This window comes from Lethenteron reissneri, chromosome 11, assembly GCF_015708825.2.
Source record: "Lethenteron reissneri isolate LAM-NWPU_2019-01 chromosome 11, ASM1570882v1, whole genome shotgun sequence".
Lineage (NCBI taxonomy): Eukaryota > Metazoa > Chordata > Hyperoartia > Petromyzontiformes > Petromyzontidae > Lethenteron > Lethenteron reissneri.
Genome location: NC_083789.1, coordinates 4739081 through 4745080, shown reverse-complemented (window position 1 = coordinate 4745080; position 6000 = coordinate 4739081).

The window sequence follows — 6000 nt, the reverse complement described above, 5'->3', positions numbered from 1 at the left end:
TTTTCAGAAGAAGGAACCATTACATTTTTCGATTTAAAGATTTCGTGACTGCAGGGATTCATCTTCTTGGTTCTTTCGGTAAAGTCACGTAGAAGGGAAGTAATAAAATAATAAAAATAAAACATAATAAAATAATTCTCACGACGTTTCGGCCACAACGCAAGCAGCCGTCCGCAGTGGAAACTGCTGCTTGCGTTGTGGCCGAAACGTCGTAAAAATTATTTTTTTATGTTTTATTTTTATTATTTTATTCATTCCCTTCTACGTGACTTTACCGAAAGAACAAAGAAGATTAACCATTCCCTGTTGTGTAATTGACGTTACACTGCCCCGAATCGAGGACTGGCCACCCCTCGGCATGTGACCCGGGCCAGACCTAGAGCCAGTTCACGCGACCTCCTGTATTACACCTACAGGTCCAGGACGTGCCGATCCAGCTCCGGACAGACGAGTGGCAGCCTCTCATCTCCGGCGAGCGTTTGGACATTTCGCGTGACCAGCCGCCGTAGCAATTTGTCTGTTAAATTTCGATTTAAAGCTTTCGTGACTGCAGGGATTCATCTTCTTGGTTCTTTCGGTAAAGTCACGTAGAAGGGAAATAATAAAATAACAAAAATAAAGCAGAATAAAATAATATAATAATTGTATTATGTTAAATGTTTATTATTTTATTATTTCCCTTCTACGTGACTTTACCGAAAAAAACCAAGAAGATGCATTTGTCTGTTGTTCCTTTGTTCCTGGGGGGCTTCCTGAGAGGCTCGTGGGGATGGGGGGGGGGTGACGTTTCAGTTCCATGGCTCCGTCAAACAGGGGGGGGGGGGCAGGGGTAGTGGTTTGGCCAGAAGACATCACGGACGCCTTCCCCTAGAGTCCTCCTCCAGCGAATTATTTTGCTCCACTGACCTCGTCTCGCCGTGTTCGTTCGAGTGACGACGTGACGTCAGGTGTGTCGGGGAGCGAGGGGGGAGGGAGTTCTCAACCCCCCCTCCACCCCCCTCTCTCCTTGCTGCCGAAGACCAGAGCCCCCCCCTCCAATCCCATCCCGCCCTGCCCCCCAGAGTACTCCTAGGGGATACTCGGCAGACGAACATCGTCGGCATTGCTCGCAAACACCAAACAGCAGCATCAGCAGCAGCGTGGCCGAACCCGGCCTGGCGCCGCGGTGGGGTGGGGGGAGGTCGGGGCTTGTTTCGCCAGACGAACTCACTCGCGCGCAAAAGACAAAGGTCACCCGCATAGCCTCGAACAGACCGTAGGGGGGGGTGGGAGGGCAAGTGCTGTGAGTAGCAGCAGCAGCAGCAGCGTCGCAGCCGCCTTATGAAGGTCGCCACCGTGACACACGACTGGCGGGGGGACGAGGGTGGGAGGGGGACGGGTGGTCAGCACCACGCACTCATTTGAGGCTGAGTCGACCTAGGGGACGCCCAGGACCCCGGTTCAGAGAATCGTCACACTGGTGCTGGTGGCCGTGGGCGGGAATCGAACTCGGGTCGCCGGGTTCGATGTCGCGCTAATCGCTGCACCACCGCTCCCCCCCTATACGCACACAAACAAAAACTAAGTTTCACTCACACACACACAATCTCTAACGCACTCAGACTTGCAGCGTGTAAATTCTACTCATTTGCGTTTCTCGCTGTCGCAGCATCGTCATCGTCATCATCATCGGAAGAAGAGAATGAGAGGGAATGAGAGGGAATGAATGAGGAATGAAGTGGCCACACATGAGCAGAATGAGTTCTACTCACGAGTTCTTATCGCTGCTACAGTCTCATCATCGTCATCATCGTCGGAGGAGGAGGAGGAGGAGTGAAGTGACCTTAGTGAATGCTGCCCACGGGGAGGGAAGTAGTGAGGAGGAGGTGGGGGGAGGAGTGGGGGGGGGATTCCGTCACTGTTGCCTCAAGTCCCTCGTGTGCTCTGAAGGACACTCACGGAGAGCGTGAGAGAGAGAGTCAGAGAGAGTGAAGGAGAGAGTAAGAGTCAGAGAGAGTGAAGGAGAGAGTGAGAGTCAGAGAGAGTGAAGGAGGGAGTGAAGGAGAGAGAGTCAGACTTTTTAAACAACTTTTATTGCCGCCAGCAGCAAAAGCACCGGAGGCGATTTCAATATGAAATACACAAAGTCACCAGCAAACAAAAGAAAACAAACGTTACAAATCGTTACAAATCCACGCGCTGTGGCGCTGAAAGCACCGCGCACAATGCAAAAGAAAAGCCACGTGGTGGTTGTGGTGTCATCGCGCACGCCACGGTGACGAGCGAGCGCTTCAGAAGGTGAACACGAGGGTGCCGTCCACGCTGGTACAGAGAGGGGCTTGTCCGGCTCCCCAGCGTTCGAAGAAGACGTGCACATCACCGACATTTGTGTGGTACATGGCGTGCTCCAGCCGGAGCCGTGCCTTAAGCAGGCCTCTGAACACTGGAAGCACATAGCAGCCGTCAGTGAGAGAGAGTGAGAGCGTGTGAGTGAGTGAGAGAGTGTGAGAGAGTGAGAGTGTGTGAGTGTGTGAGAGAGTGAGTGAGAGTATGAGAGAGTGTGAGTGAGAGTATGAGAGAGTGTGAGTGAGAGTGTGAGAGAGTGAGTGAGAGTGTGAGTGAGAGAGAGTGAGAGTGTGAGAGAGTGAGAGTGTGAGAGAGTGAGTGCGAGCGTGTGAGTGAGTGAGAGTGTGAGAGAGTGAGAGAGTGTGAGTGAGAGAGTGTGAGTGAGTGAGAGAGTGTAAGTGAGTGAGGGAGAGTGAAAGAGTGTGAGAGGGTGAGTGAGTGAGAGTGTGAGAGAGTGAGTGAGAGCGTGTGAGTGAGTGAGAGAGTGTGAGAGAGTGTGTGAGAGAGTGTGCGTGAGTGAGTGAGAGTGTGAGTGAGAGAGAGTGAGTTAGAGGGTGTGTGAGAGTGAGTGAGAGTGTGAGTGAGAGAGAGTGAGTGAGTGAGAGGGTGTGAGTGAGAGAAAGTGTGAGAGAGTGAGTGAGTGAGAGTGAGTTAGAGAGTGTGAGGGAGTGAGAGAGAGTGAGAGAGTGAGTGAGAGAGAGTGAGTTAGAGAGTGTGAGTGAGAGAGTGTGAATCAGAGAGAAAGCTCGGGAGAAGGCCGCACAGCGTGGAGATGGAGCGCTCAAACAACGAGACGACGAGAGAATGTGCGCAAACACAGAGACGCAGGGAGAGAGAGAAGCCACACGCAGACGAATGAGATAGACGTGAATAATATCGCATCAATGCTCCCTCTCGATAAATAACGACAGCAAATAGACTATTTGAGCGCCTAAATAAATGTTAATAGGGCAGGAATTGCTCCTCTCCTTCCCAGACCCATAGCGACATATTTATTTATTTATTTTGGGTTTTTCGTTGAGAAAAAATAGATTTGACCCATTTCAGAAAGTAGCCACACACACTCACACTCGCAAAGACAAAGATCCCCCGTGTATCCTCAACAGACTGTAGGGGCAAGTGCTGTTAGCGAGCACCTATTAAGGCCAGCACGGCACGCGAGAGGAGTGGATGGGGAGTACCACAGCCCGGCCGCCTTTATCTCCCTTGTGGCGATGTTACAGCACCGCACCAGGTACTCATTTGAGACTGAGTCGACCAAGGTTAGGCCCAGGACCGGTTAAGATAATCGTCACTGGGTGTTGGCCGTGAGCGGGAATCGAACTCGGTTCGTCAGGTTCGTAGTGCAGCGTGCTACACTACACATCGCACACGATCACACACGCACGTACACACGTAAAACACACGCGCTTATCGGTAACTGCAAAATATTTACAGAAGTCGCAGAGACCCCGTGAGCATCTTCTTGGTTCTTTCGGTAAAGTCACGTAGAAGGGAAATAATAAAATAATAAAAATATAACATAATAAAATACAATCAAAATAAAACATAATAAAATACAATTGTATTTTATTATGTTTTATTTTTATTATTATTATAAAATCATAAAAAAAGAAAAAGAAAACATAATAAAATACAATTGACTTCACCGAAAGAACCAAGAAGATGAATCCCTGCAGTCACGAAAGCTTCAAATCGAGACCCCGTGAGCATTCAAAGGCCGCTTCGTATGCGTCCTGAGCGAAGGGCCCGGCCAATAAATACGTTTCAAACAAAGTGGACCGAACGTGGCATTTTGCAATAAACGCTGCCTGGCCCAAGTTTTAATTTACAGCCGGCCCGATATAGCCCCTGCAAGGCAAATGGATGTGACGTTTGCGTGCTTATGAGTATACTTGCGCGGATAATTCCCAAGCACACACACACACGCGCACGCATCACCCACCCACGTTTTTAATCTTCAAAGTGGTTGTGTGTGTGTGTGTGCGTGGGGGTTGAAATTTGTTTTGTTGTAGTAGAGACAAATGAGTACAAGCCAAAGGTGGCCCCCGAAAAGCCTTCACCGACTGTTGGGGCAAGTGCTGATAGCGAGCACCTATGAACTCCTGAACGGCACACGACGGGATGGGTGGGCAGCATCACGCCCGGCCGCCTTTGTCTCCCCAGTGGCGATGTTTACACACCGCACCAGGTACTTATTTGAGGCTGAGTCGACCCAGGAGCGGTTCAGATAATCGTCACTGGTGTTGGCTGTGAGCGGGAATCGACCTCGGGTGGCCATGTTCGTAACGCAGCGCGCTAACCGCTGCGCCACCGTTCCCCCCAGTGTGGTTAGTGAGTGGATGCGGAGTGGGTGAGTGAGTGGGTGAGAGAATGAGTCATTGGGTAGGTAAATGGGTCCGTGATTGAGTGACTACGTGATTGGGGAAGTGATTGAGCGAGTGGGTTCGACTGAGCGACTGAGTGGGTGAGTGAGTGAGTGAGTGGGTGAGTGAGTGAATGAGTGGGTGAGTGGGTGAGTGAGTGACTGGGTGAGTGAGTGGGTGAGTGAGTGAATGAGTGGATGAGAGAATGAATCATTGGGTAGGTAGATGGGTCCGTGATTGAGTGACTATGTGATTGGGGAAGTGATTGAGCGAGTGAGTTCGAATGAGCGACTGAGTGGGTGAGTGAGTGGGTGAGTGAGTGACTGGGTGAGTGAGTGGGTGAGTGAGTGAATGAGTGGGTGAGTGGGTGAGTGAGTGGGTGAGTGACTGGGTGAGTGAGTGAATGAGTGGGTGAGTGAGTGAGTGAGTGAATGAGTGGGTAAGTGCAGTGGGTGAGTGAGTGACTGGGGGAGTGAGTGAGTGGGTGAATGAGTGGGTGAGTGAGTGAGTGGGTGAGTGAGTGACTGGGTGAGTGAGTGAATGAGTGGGTGAGTGAGTGAATGAGTGGGTGAGTGGGTGAGTGAGTGGGTGAGTGGGTGTGTGAATGAGTGGGTGAGTGAGTGGGTGAGTGAGTGGGTGAGTGAGTGACTGGAGGAGTGAGTGAGTGGGTGAATGAGTGGGTGAGTGAGTGACTGGGTGAGTGAGTTGGTGACTCAGTGGGTGTGTTATTGTCAGCTGCGGTGTGGTAGCGGTCCTGTAACGCAGTTGAGGAATCGATGCACAATAAACAATAGCAGTAGCTATTGTATAGCAATAAAGGTGTCAGTTTTGTACCAGTTAAAAGGGTAAAAACCTACTATTATATTTTGCCACTGGTAAAAGAGATCTCATAGTGAGAATAGCAGTAGCGATAACGCAGTGATAAGTAGACGACTGTCCATATCCTAGTTGCAGGCGATTAATGCAAGTTTGTTACCAATGTGGCAAAAATGGAATAGTCCACGTAATCACCCCCCCCCCCACCTCGTCCTCCCCCTTCCACGCCGCACTTGGCACAGTCCAAGTGTAATGACCCAATGATTTAATGGCTAGGGAGCCCTTAGAGAGGCGCGCTCTCAACTCGGGAAACTCAGCCAAGAAAAGAAATAATAACGAAAGAATTCTAAACAAGCCTAAACAAATAACGCGCGTCCAGGTTTTTCATTCTGGAGATTTATAACAATCTTACTCACTGTGCTCGAAACATCGTCATCAGCAGCGAGGGGGTATGTGCATCATCGTCATCAGCAAGCCGACTCATCGTCAGCGT